Source organism: Adiantum capillus-veneris, chromosome 28, assembly GCF_014529385.1.
Source record: "Adiantum capillus-veneris isolate H3 chromosome 28, ASM1452938v2, whole genome shotgun sequence".
Lineage (NCBI taxonomy): Eukaryota > Viridiplantae > Streptophyta > Polypodiopsida > Polypodiales > Pteridaceae > Adiantum > Adiantum capillus-veneris.
In genome coordinates, this window is record NC_140958.1 from 50,698,335 (window position 1) to 50,712,003 (window position 13,669).

Here is a 13,669-nt window from a genome sequence, read left to right on the forward strand (position 1 = left end):
GCATGTTACACCCTATGTTGAGCCTAGTCCATCTACAGTAATGGTAGAAGGAGATTGGTATAATTCACATCCACCACCAATGGAAGAACATGTGACTTATACTACACCAGAGCTTGCACCAATGTACTATGTAGCTAATCAAGGTGTTAGACCTCCTATGGTAAGACCCATGATTAAACCAAGAACTGGAAATTGTCATAACTATGATGCAGATGATCATTGAAAAAAGAAATTTCCAGAGCCTGACAAGAACCTTAAGCCATTTGAAGCTTATTGCATACAATGTTGCAAAAAGGGAGGAACTTCCCTGAAGATTGTCCAAAAAATCCTTTGAACAAGGGTAAAATAGTAGTGAACGTAGTCCAAGTGATACCTAGTAACTCATCTGAGAGTGAACCGAGTGTTCCAATCAAGGTAATCACCAGAGCCCAGGCTAAGAAAAAGAAACATAACTCCTCTGATGATTCCAGGAATACAAAAATTTTCTCTCAAAAGACCAAAAGAAGCAGAAACAAAAGGTATGAGATGAGAAAACAGAAACAAAGGGCTGAAATTGAGGAGAAAGCAAAGAAACTATTCCAAGAAAAGGTGAAAGAAACTGGAAGTGAAATCAAGAAAACCACCGTGAAATCTAGAGGATCAATTTTGGTTGAAAAAATTTTTGAGCTTATTAATGCAGCTTTGGAAGCTTACCAAGCGGGATTTAAAGCAGGACAAAACATGGAAAACAAATGGAAAAACTATCCTTCTCCAGACATGGAAGCAGCTAAGCTTTAAGCTTATCAAAATTTGGTAAGAATCACTCAAGAGATGCTAGAAAAACAAAAACCCAAGCTTGAAAGTATGGCAAAACCTGAGGAGCTTGGTAGGAACTAGTAAAGAAAAATCTGAAGTGGTGGTAGAACCCCACTGTAAAACAAAAGAGCCAGAACTTATAGTGTCGGACAACGAAGATGCCTTAGACGAAATTCCATTTGTAGAAGAAGACTCGCTAGGATACTTATGGAAAAAAGTTAGAGAGATTAATGATGGGAACCTAAGTTTGAAGTTAGCTCCTATAGAGAAAGTTTGGTTAGACAACCTACCTCCTGATATGGACATGGATATACAATCCTTGTATGGGGATTGCGGCTCTGAAGCTTCAGGAATGTCTAAACCGTTGACTTTGAAAACAATACCCTCTTACTTGGGAGATAACAAAGATGAATCCATAGTGTGTAAAACCACTCAAATAAGAGAGCGGAACAGACCCTGGAAGTAGGTGAGGTGAGGATAACAGGGCTAATTGCAAAAAATGTGGAAAATTTGGAACACGAATCGGATAACAAAGAGACTCAATCTGTTCCATTGAACAAAGTCGGAGAATACTACGAAGGTGAAGAAGAAAACATAACCCTTCCAGTGAGATATAATGACATAGGAACCATGGCAATACTGGATAGTGGGGCAGGCATAGCCATAGTCACAAAAGTAGTATGGGAATCTTAGGGACAACCAGCCATTAGACAAACTCGGATGAAATTGCAATTGGCTGATGGACACATCAAAAGACCCTTAGGATTGCTTGAAAAAGTGATAGTTAATTCCTGTGAGATTGAATATCAACACACTTTACCCATAGTAGACTTTGAAAAGAACCTCAATTACAAAATCATCTTGGGAAGACCTTTTATGCCACAAGTACAACTTATCCAGGATTGGGGAAACAATTTTTTGTACATGAAGCAAGTGGGATCGATAACAAGGGTTAATCTGAAAGATCACACTTATAGAGATGTCATGAAAACGCCCATACAAGAATTTGATTCAGTTTCTTCAGCTGAAACTAAGCTTCCATCTTGGTTGAACAAAGACACACCTATTTGGATGTGCGGAGCCTCAAAAAACAGGAGCTTAAAACGAAAAGAATGTATCTTAGAAAGGGATTGCACAGACGAAGCCCATGTATATGAACCCTTTCCAGAGCATTTGTTTGAGCCATTTGAGTGGATTCAAATTTTAGCAAAAATGGATGTAAATACATCTATGCCTACTCAATTTTGCAATGAGGATGGCTATGATATAATTTCCATACAAATGATTTCAACCCTTCACATTGAAGAAAAAAATAAGGACTTGATGAAAGCGCAACAAGTCTTTTCAGACCTCTACTATAATGCAACAGATGAGTTAGAAGAACATTCAGAAACCTCAGATGATTCGGGATCGAAAAAAGAACATGTGAGAGCTAAACTACTCATGAAAGGAGGGGAGAAAAAGTTTTTGACTTTCCTAACCAAAAACCAAGAAGAGGGGAGGGCCGTGAAGCGAGCACAACTAGGCAAGCAAATGATCAATTTTGCAAGTTTGCAACAAAGCCATCGAGCAAAGACCTTAAGGTTCTTTCTCTCTCTCTCTCTCTCTCTCTCTCACACACACACACACACACACACACACACACACACACACACACACACAGAGAACTTTAAAGTTGAAATGAAATAAAACTAGATGAAATTATACCTTTTTCACAAAAATGTTGCTCTGTAGATGTCAAAATGAAATGAAATTATATGAAATTATATTTTTTCACAAAAAAAGAGCAAATGATCAATTTTGCAAGTTTGCAACAAAGCCAGTGAGCAAGGCCCTTAAGGTTCTTTCAAAGAGAGAGAGTCAGAGAGAGAGAGAGAGAGAGAGAGAGAGAGAGAGAGAGAACTTCAGAGTTGAAATAAAATAAAATTAGATGAAATCATATCTTTTTCACAAAAATGTTGCTATGTAGATGTCAAAATGAATTAAAATTAGATGAAATTATATTTTTTTCATAAAAATATTGCTTTGGGTCAACACATTGAAGAACAAAGATATTCTTAATTTTAAACCCTTGCAAGATGGACATAAATAATAGACACATTGAAGAACTAAGATATTCTTAGTTTTAAACCCTTGCGAGATGGACATAAAAAATCGTCACAAAAACCTGTGAGCCTTGAACCTGCTTAGGTTTGTTTGGCCTGTGTGAGCATATCATGCACAATATTGGGAGCTATTTTGCTTTGGTGAATATGCATGCTAACATGCACATCTTGACCAAGAGTTATCAGGAACACATAGTATAAGTGTGAACATGCAAGATACCTTTTCTTCAAAAAAACACATTCTTGAAATTCCTTGCACGAGCACGATGGATTCTTCCGAACCACAACATCAATCAGCTCTTGATCTGAATCCGCTGAGTTCCACACCTTCAGTTTGAACTTTGAACACCTCTTCAATGCCAATCTTCTTCACCACAATATCTTCCACTTGCATTCTTCGAGTCAATGCATAAGTTACTTGTGTATATGCAAGCTTTGACACACCTAGTCTGTAAGGAAGGCGCTGCCTCTCCTCTACATTTGGGTCTTGTCAGTGGGGTTGTAGCATCAATGACTACCTGAATTTGTGTCAATGGAAAACCAAAGTCAAATCCTCCAACTACTAACTTCTTTGGCTCTTCTATCTTCATGTGTGTCCCTTTTTCAATCGGCCAAATTGTGGGAAGACTACTAGGAGCATGTAGCACAACGTTACTAATGTTTTAGCAATGTCTAACATCTGTGTTGCAAAAGTAGCAAAACTTCTCCTTCTTCCATTGTACCATCTGGCAGTCACTCCATAAGTACGGTGCTATCTCACCCCCGCGAACAAGTGCATCACATTTCTTTCCAGATGCCCAGTTGCCACACTTGATCCTACTCGCCATTGGCACTCTCCTCAATGCCCACATGGTGGGATGCACTTCCACCTCACATGCCTCAAGATCATGCAATAGGCTTTGAGCATTGTCTCCTACTTTGCCCTTTCCATGAACGATAGCTTCTTGTCTGTCTACTGTGACATAGTTGTACTCCGGACAATGGCTGCACCTTGCTTCATCTATGCTGTCCTCTTTATCCAGTGACCTCTTGACCCGAAGGGTCTTCTTTTCACCTTTAAAGTTGATTCGTTGCAAAAACATTGGAGTCTCAGAAATTGCATCATCCACTACCTTTGTAGTTTTAGTCGGTGATGGTGTTTTGGCATGTCGTGATATTGCTCTATCGACCAACACCTCTAGAGTGGGCCCCATTCCAATAAATTTCCCCTCAAAGAAAGCAAGCTCCTTGCACACTGAAAGTACCCATTGACAAGGTCGGTGATGCATGCATCGTACAGACTAATTTTATGTTTATACCCCTCTCCAGCGAGCCATGAACCATGCTTAGATTCTGAAAGATTAGTCCTTGGCACCAGTGCATTGGCTATGGGCTCATTGTTCACAAGCACAAAGTTGCCCCAACGACTAGCCCTGTGATTCCACCAACTAAGCCAACTCTCAAGCTTCTGAATTGAGCTATCCAATGTCTTCCCTGTTGTCCACCATGCCCTTATTCGCCTAAAATGCTCAAGTTCTCCAGCTCTCACACATGTCTAGATGGGTGTCCCTAAAGGGTGATGCAATATATCGATCTGTATGAATTCTGAGGCTTTCCTTCCAATGGAAAAGGCAAGATCTCTCTCGATCGACCATCTCCTTTCCATCATTGAACACAGCTCTCACTGCACACCAATTTGCACCTGCTTCATCAGCCATGAACGCTACAAATTGCGGTTTTCTACCACCATGCTCTATCACCACCCTTACTAAGTTCTCCCAGAACATAATCTGCACCACCTCATCCTCATCTCTAAACTCACAAGTGGCAATTGTAAGTAGCTCTGTAACACTACAGAAACAAGGGTGAAATCGAAATTAGCCACAAAATTTACATCACTGAGCTAGGTCAAATCAATACTTACAAGTGATCATAGACATGCACCCCCATGGTATGCCAGCCACCCTCAATTCTGTGCACGTGATCAAAATAGACCCAAGATTCCCTAAGATCATCGGTACCAGCAGTGTTTATCCTTTTCACTATGCTAACCCCTGATCCTTCACCGGTTGTGGACATTTTGAATAGAAAGCATCTCGTCCCCTAAATTTTATTGTAGTGGGAATCGAGAACCATGAAAGAATTCAAAATGACATTTTCTCTTCAACTCAAGAATTGCCTCAAACCCATCACCTGCAGGTCTATTTGCTTGTCTACTTTGCACTACCATTTGTTTCAACCTGTCAAGTAGAACCATGATGGATTAGCACAAATCAATGTCAAGTTGTTAAGAGTAGTACAATTAGTTGAACCTACTTCTCACCTACTTCTTAAGGTTCACCAATGCGTCCATGTCTCTTGACATCTCTCTCAACTCCTACTCAGACATAAGCTTAGATGGTCCCTGATCTGTGAAAGCACGAAGTACCATTTCCTTTCCAATTATCATTTGTACTCTCCTTGGCCCCGCACTATGATCCATGCTAACAACCTGAGACACAAGCTTATGAGCATTCCTTAGTGAACTCCTGCACATTCCTTTGCAAACATCATGAGAGTGTTCCCATAGTGGATAAAAAGTCGAGAATGTGATGTGCCTTTGGGCATAAAGTAGTAAGCAGTGGCAGGACATGTCCCAATGCAAAGAGGGGTATGCGTGCAAAAGAAACACTCTATATTACCAAAGCTCCCACAAGCATAGCTACCAACTATGGGAGGCTTAAGAAGCTGACCACACCAATGAAGCTTGTTGGCTGACCCTGTCCTTGCAAAGAATGGACAACACTCATTCCCACATTTCAGTGAGCCCCCACACATGATTTTGCGAAGATTCAAGTCATTGAGGGCCCTTGTCTGAGTTTGAGGTTTGGTCTAGAGGTTACCATCGTACTTCTGCTGCATGCCCTCCATTTGACATCCATCCACCAATTCAAAGATTGCGTTATTTGAGATTTTTGCAGGTAGCTCACACACCCTCCCCAACAACGTGCACTTTGCTATAACTCTATGGAGAATGTCATTTGGAGTCAACCGTCTGACAATCTCAAAGGATGATATATTAGATGACAAATCATCATCCTCCACTTCAATTTTCTCTGCACTACCAGGGGTCAGATTGTTAAAAAGTTTGCTTGAAGGAGTGTGAAAATATTGCACCAAGCAGAAGAAATAGGTCAACAAGAAACCCAATAAATCATGGATTGACAAGTGTGTACCAAATCACATTAGGGAAAGATTGGAGGCACCAAGCTCGGACTCTACTTTGGTAGAATGCAAGCTTGCAATATAATATTGTGACAAATCACAGCTGAGAAGAAAGTAGTTGTCATCATCAAGCCCCAGTCTCCTTTGCAAAACAGACACTGGTTGCAGAACCCCATCACACTCTACCAATACCTGCAAAACTGAACCGTTCCAGTTTCACCGGAGCTTGCTCGAGAGACCATATTTTGATGCATAGATGAGGGTAGAAACAATTGCTACCCCATCGAGAAAAGGGACTTCAAATGCAGCACCATTGAGGTCTCCCAAGAAGATTTTGGTTGTGCACCTATAATCAAATATTTAATTTTTTGCATAAAAATGAAAAGCTTAATTTTAGAAAAACTAGTGAGCAGGCCAATGCTCCAAAAAATACACAAAATTCACTACATTCCTCTTACAATACACTACATGCCTCTGAAATTTGGTGAAATAAGCTTTTGGTATTTTTTGCTACTATCAAAAGTCTAACAATAAGGCTGTCAATTGGCACTCTGATAGGGTTGTGTCAGGGACAAGATACATGTTCCTGGATAGATGTAGTGGATGCAATTCAGTGCTTAAGGATGGACACCATTAATTATTTGAAGTAAAGGAGATAAAAATGTGGGCATTGCCTAAGGCCAACTATTCAAAAGCATAACTATTCAAAATTCCATCAAATGAAAGAATACAGGTCGAGACCATTCCACGTTAATATTGTGCGCTGATGTAGCAAGAACAAGCGACAAGTGGCTAGGCCTAAAATTGACGAACGGCGAATAGCCAACAGCTAAAATCATCTAAAATCATCGAACAGCGAACAAGCGAACAAGCGAACAGGTGGCTTGGCTAAAATCGTTGAACGGTCAATAGCGAACAAGCGAACAAGCTAAAATTCGGTGGAGATTGGGGGCAACCAGCAAACAGGTGGAGATTGGACTCAGCAACCAGCAAATGGGTGGAGATGAAGAAGGCATTGCTCATGCCACGCAGCCCCCTCAAGGCTTTTTCACCACGCAGCAAAGTGAGTCACTTACAGATTCAACTCAGCCATCATGAGTTTCTTTGCTTGTTCAAGTGCGCTGAGCGCACTTGAACAAGCAAAGAAACTCATGCTCAATTTTTTTTACCTTAAAACTCAGCAAACTCAGCATGCTCGGTTTTTGAAAGTGCATGTCGGTCTTCAATCAAACTCGGCCTTCAATCACTAATCATTTTTTGAAAGTGCTTGATGCTTTGAGGTTCTGAGTCGGCCTTCATAGTGGAGGATTTGTCAGTTTCTGAAGTTCTGAGTTTTTTGAGTTTTTTAAATTTTTGAGTTGTAAGTTAGTGAAGCAATTAGTGAATAATCTTTGATTGTTCAAGTGCGCTGAGCGCATTTTGAACAATCAAAGACATTCTGAGCTCCTAATGCACAAAAAACAATTAGGTTTTACCTGTGACCTTCTTCTATTGTCTTGATGCCTTGATGACTTGGAGGTTTGATGCCGATGAAAATGAGCTTGGGTGCTTGAGTGTTTGATGATCTGTGTTTTTTGGTCGTAGTTTTCTTTTGCTTGTACCGATGCATCTATTGCCAGCTGTAGGAATTTGAATGGGCCGGCTACAATGGACCAGTTCTCTAAATTCCACCCTATCTCAAAAAGCCGCCCTGTTTTAACTATATTTATAGTGGAGCCGCCCTGTTCTAACTATAGTAAAGACGCAGTTCTCTAAAAGCCACCTTGCTTTAACTATGTTTACAGCGGAGCCGCCTTTTTCGTGATGACGGGTCAGCCTCGACTTTGTGACAGGCACTTGTGTGTGGGGGGGAATGACTTTGTGACAATCACTTGTGTGTGAGCCAATGGTCTTGAATGACTTGACAAGCACTATGTGTTTAGCTTTGGTTAGCTTTGGTATTGTCGTGTTATACTAACTAGATGTCATGGGTGACAAGATCAGTTTGCATGAAAGCTAAATGTTGCTTAGTTGTTGAATCCGAACTTCCAATGGTTAAAAAGAGGAAAATTTTACAGGCTTCTAGCAGAGCAGGTAGCTCAAGGACCTCCACAAGAAGGGGTGATTTGCTCAATACACTAGATCAAGCTACCACATCCCTCCAAGGAAGCAGTCATGACCACAAAGGTGAAGTTTCCAGAGAAGCATGCCGAAATATTGATGTTGTCATGGAAGAGATTCCTAACCCAGACCAAGCTGTGGGTGTTGGGATCCTAGACCAACCTGTTGTTGGAACTGAAGACGGCTTAGGGGATCAGGATGAATTTGCCAAAGAAGCCCAAGAATTAGTAGTTGTCGTGTAGCTAGGCCTGACCAAGTGGATGACGATGGTCAGTCTGAGAGTGTCTCCACCCAGACCACTACTTTAGACCCAGCTACCACAAGAAAGAAAAAGATAGAGATCTATGGAAAAAAATTTGGACACTTCAACGCCACATGCATTTTTGGAGAGGATCAAAATGAAGCACGTCCAGCCACCCCCTATGGTCCCACTATGCAGAATGCTTCCAACCAAGGCAATTAGGAAGATTAGTCCACTTACAGAGAGGACTGTGTCAAGGAGCTTCAAGAAAATGGATGGCTATATTCCCAGTAAAGGGGCCTTCACCGTCAGTATCTATGATTTAGAGGGAGAACAGACTTTGTTAATAGATGCAATGCATGAGAGCTGGGATGATGGGTGGAATGAATTGAAACAGAGGTACGAGGAGGAATTTCTTCAGAGCAAGGAGTGGGGTCCCTACCTTACAGGCAGAATGTTGCATATCTTGGATGGAAACAACAGACATCGAGCATGGATGGCTTGCATAGCTGAGGGTAAGATCATATTTAGCCATTTTGAATTTCCTACATAGCTGATTGAATTTCCTACATAGCTGATTTGTCCTCAGCACAATCCTTTGGAACAAGCAAGCGTTGTAGTGTTTTATGCAATTTTCTAGAGTTTAGGAAGCAAGATGTTGGAGGATTACTTGTCTCCCTATCACGCTTAAACAAGTAAGCTCCATTGGTCTTTTATCATTATTTTTATTTACTGTGAGTGAATTGCCATTAATAAATTTATTTTTCTTTGGTGTTTGTCTGGCATAGGATAAACGAGTTTGCCTTTGTGCCAACCACATTTGGGGATAGACTCTTCCAGCTTAGCAAGCTAGGTGAGTCTAACAAGAGCACACTTTTGTCCTACCTGGAAGAAGAGGACAAAGCATGGGTGGAATCAAAGATGAGGATTCAAGGTGGTCGGGATAAGAAGAGCTGGTTTTCATTGCCCATTCAAATCATGACTTGGCTAATCTTCAAGGATGACATGGAACAAAAAATTTAAAAGCAGTCAAAGGGGCTTCTTATTGATGACAAAGTTAGCCGTGACAAGATTATAAGGAACGTGGAGACACTTTATCGAGGTAAGACATCAAAGTATGCAAGGATTGCAGACCCAAGCAATGGAGAGCAGTATTGGAATGTTGTGCTGTCACTGCCTTGGCATGAGCCATCCACCCACATTGCCATTGAGGAGAAACTAAACATGATAGGATCATCAATGATTAGCGATGCTGATAAAGCTCAGATTGTGCGCATGCTGGACAACCACAATGCAAACCAGAGAACTTTGGAGGGACTGCCAAATGACAAAGCTAAGGTCCGTGATTGGCTGCATCAGTATTGCTTTTGGTTGCAATTGGCAAACCATGGTTGTATACTCATACAAGAGATAAGGGAAGTCGATCATGTGCCTCCACCTCCTGAGTATCATTGGAACTCATACGTACAGCTATGCAGAATGAGGTTCTTTTGAAATGCTTTCAAGACTAATGAGGGGGGAATAAAGTTTTCTAATGAGCCTGATCTTCAACCCGGCCTGAAGACAGCTGCAACACAGGTGCTTTACTTGTGCAACTCCTTTCTTTTCTTGTTTCTTCAATTTACTATATTGGTGTAGAGGCTCATTTCATCTATTTGATCTCTTGTAGATGGCTCCAAAAAGAGCATGCTGAGAAACATATAGCAAAAATACCTACCATGGAGTACGTTTGGAAACAGGTGGACCAGCCGGTTTACATGTACCAAGATGTGAAACTTGGTCGGGTAAGTATAGCTCTTTGATGATTCAATGATCTCCTCTTGCAAATAATGTTGTCATGGCCCATGACAAGTACACCTTTAATGTAGACTCTGAGTGAGGTGGACACAAGGCACTGCCCTTGGTGGCTGGACTTGCTTGGTCAATGGGCACTAGAGGAGGAGTTAGAGTTGTATGACTTCCACAAGACACAATTGCAGATGGGGACAACAGAACATCAAGAGCGAGGGGGGGACTCAATATCTCACTTTGCCTCCACTGGGTCAGCAGTATCTAAGAGTAGTGGCAAGAGGCCTCCAATGCTAGTAAACCTTGGCAAAGAAATAGTTAATAAATACTTGGCAGCACAATAGCAGTCTGAAAGGGAAAGGACAACCACCTTAGGAGCATCCAGAAGCAAGGGCACTTATGTTCCACCTGAATTGAAACCAGCAGGTAAGGCTAAAAGATAGAAATGTCTTTGGCACTATCAAATACATGCCGGCGCCTAAAAGAAGAGTTGCATGCAGGCACTGTGTTTTTCTTTCAGGTTCAGGAGGAGGACTTGTGGAAGGCAATGACTAACCCAGTTGAGAGCGAGGAGGTGACCTCTAGTGTATCTGAGGCACTCACTATAGTCTGCATTGTAGGGAGGATTAAAGGGAAGCAAGTAGACAAATGTGTTGATCTAATAATTGCTGACTTTCCTTCTAATGTAGCGGTGGAAGGATTTTCCCAGAAGAAGGTTTCTGGGTGGAACAGGCTTGGCCCAATGACACTTGAGAGCTCTTTCAAGCTGGCAGACCTCTACCTTTTTGCCTTGGGATATCTAGTTTGCTTGTATCCACTGAAGGAAGGAGTGTCTATTGAGCGCGTAGCCACAAGATTAGGGTTTGCAATGTTCCGACGACAGATTGTCCACTGCACTCCACCAATTGGAACCAAAATCGGGCACATTGTCATGTATGTGATTCTCCCTCCATTTGGTTTGGGTTGTTTTTTGTGGCCAAGTATTGAGTGATATATCTACTTATGATTTGGAGTCGTTGTGCTTTTGGGTGTCTTGTTTAATGCTATCGGTCTTTGTGAGATCATCCACCCCAATCACAACTCTTGATGTACATGAGGACCAGCTAGCAAAGATGGACCTGCGGGAGGGTTTTCAACTAGCAAAGGACATAATATATGATGTGTAGGAACCTAATTGATGCTTTGAATCTATGCATAGGACTTTTAATCTTGAAAGAATGTGCATGAAGGTAACAATGTGTAATTTTATGGCTGCTCTATCATGCAGGGTTCCCCTTGAGGATATTTCAGTACGCAAGGGAAAGCCTTGGCGAGGTGGAACTCAACGTGGCGAGAAGCTGGCAAAGTATATAATATCCTTGTTTAGTTGCATTGAAGACACAGTGCTCGACCTTTTTGCAGGCACGATAACGTTTGGGACGTTGGCTGCTGCCTTCATGGGTCGCCATGTTTTGATGTTTGAAGGAGACGACCGGATCTATTCTAGACCCCTTCTTCCTTATCGGAGTATTGAATTGTAGTTGACATGTTGGAAATGTTTTTCATTGGTATATGGTTGAAATTGTTGTGTACACATAAGGCTATATGCACCGGATTTGTTCTAAAGTCCTTCCTTATCAGAGTATTGAACTATAGCTGACATGCTGTATGTTTTGCATTGGTGTTTTGTTGAAATTTTCTGTTCATATAAGTCTATGTGCAGATTTCAATGTTGGATTGAGTCTACTTTGTGCATCACGTTGAGAAATTTTTTCAAAATTGTAGTGTTGTGCATCAGGTTGCTCAAGGTTAATTCAATTAGTTTCCTACTGAACCCTGGTGTGGCTATTTGAAGCATCAAGCTGTAACTCCTTTTTTATGAAAATGGGTCACAATTAGAGGCTCGATGATGCCTGCATACATGCATATTCTTGTCAATGCAGAACCTAGCCCTTCATCTGACGATGGTGGCTAGGGAACGTTAGCTTCCTATCCTCATCCAGGAAGCAGAAGGAATTGGTTGGACTTGTCCTTTCCTCACCCCTTCACTAAGACTTGAAAAGAATAAAATACTACTTGACAAAACATCACAAACAAAACACTAGCTGTTAAACTTCAGCCGACTCCTACATGTTTGTCGATTATCTAGTCAACCTCACCTGTCTCAATTGTGGAACCTCACACTACGACTGATTGTTGTACGAATTCTAGTTGTTTCTCCTCCATAGGATGCATTCGGCCGTTTGATTTCTTGCACTTGTTCTTTGCGCCAAATGACAGCCTTTTGATGTTTTAACTGCAAGACAAATTACTTCATAGGATCTTTCTTTGTTGCCTTCTTTGAAACTTTGAGCCGTTTTGCTGCCTACCCAACACCCGTTATCTCACACTAGCAACAATATTTGGATCAGCAAGAATATTTGTAAATTTGGATTAGCAAGAATATTTGCAATTGGATTATAAATTTGTGCAACCCCACTTCCACAAGGATACGAAACTGCAACCCGACCTTTGCCAACAAAGTACAGAATCATCTCTTTGTTTTGCATACAAACTGCAGGGAAACAAACGGAGAAAGTTCAGGGTTTGTTTTTTTTAAGGGTTTGCTATACTTTGGGTGCTTTTACCTTTGGTTTAACCAATTATTCATGTCCTTGTCAATTTGTCTCTTTACATTGTGTGGATGATGTATTGCACTATAACACCCTCTACAACACCAAATCTTGTATGCTAATTGCTCACCTATTTTATTATTGTCGTAAAAAGTGATTTCCACTCTACTCCCTGCTCACTTCGTGTGGCTCGCTTCATACTCACACCCGAAGAAGACAGAAATGGTCTAGAAAAAAAGAGACACGACAAACTTGAAAGCTAAACCTATGCCATCAATCTCCAGTAAAACACAGTTTTTGATGCAAATAGATGCACATGATTGTGTCAAGAACAAAATCATTGGTAGATATCCTTTAAACGAAGAGCAGGAAATATCAAAAACTTTGAGAAAAACAAGAAAGGAAACTCAAGCAAAACCTAAAAACCAAGACAAAAGTTCAACCATGACACGAGTTGAATGAAGAAAGAAATATCAAGAGTTGAAAAAAGCTCTAAAGGAGATATATACAACGGAAATGGAAACCATTGGGGAGGATGGTAAAGATATAATGAGTGTTCCATCCCATTACAAGAAATATACTCTCCAAGACCAAAAGATCATAGTCGAACAACCTGCCAGGGAACTACAAAAACAGGGCGAATCTTACGAAGGACCTAAAAACGCAAAAAAGGTAGATCTAGCCAAACCAGGGGAAGAGCCTAGACCTGTCTACATTGCAAATGACCTAACGAAAGAAGAAGAAGAGCTTTTGTTAAGCTTAGTGAAAGAATACCGAGATATCTTTGCATGGTCTTATAAAGATCTCAAAGGGGTTGCTCCAAAAACTTGTCAACATACCATACCCATGAGGTCATACACACATAA

General features: G+C 41.0%; 2 pseudogenes; one reads left to right on the forward strand and one right to left on the reverse strand.

The window, feature by feature from the left end:
- Nucleotides 1-2,981: 2,981 nt before the first annotated feature.
- On the reverse strand, nt 2,982-3,727 carry LOC147420438 (uncharacterized; annotated as a pseudogene).
- Nucleotides 3,728-8,044: 4,317 nt separating this feature from the next.
- Nucleotides 8,045-11,378, forward strand: LOC147420439 (uncharacterized; annotated as a pseudogene).
- Nucleotides 11,379-13,669: the final 2,291 nt, after the last annotated feature.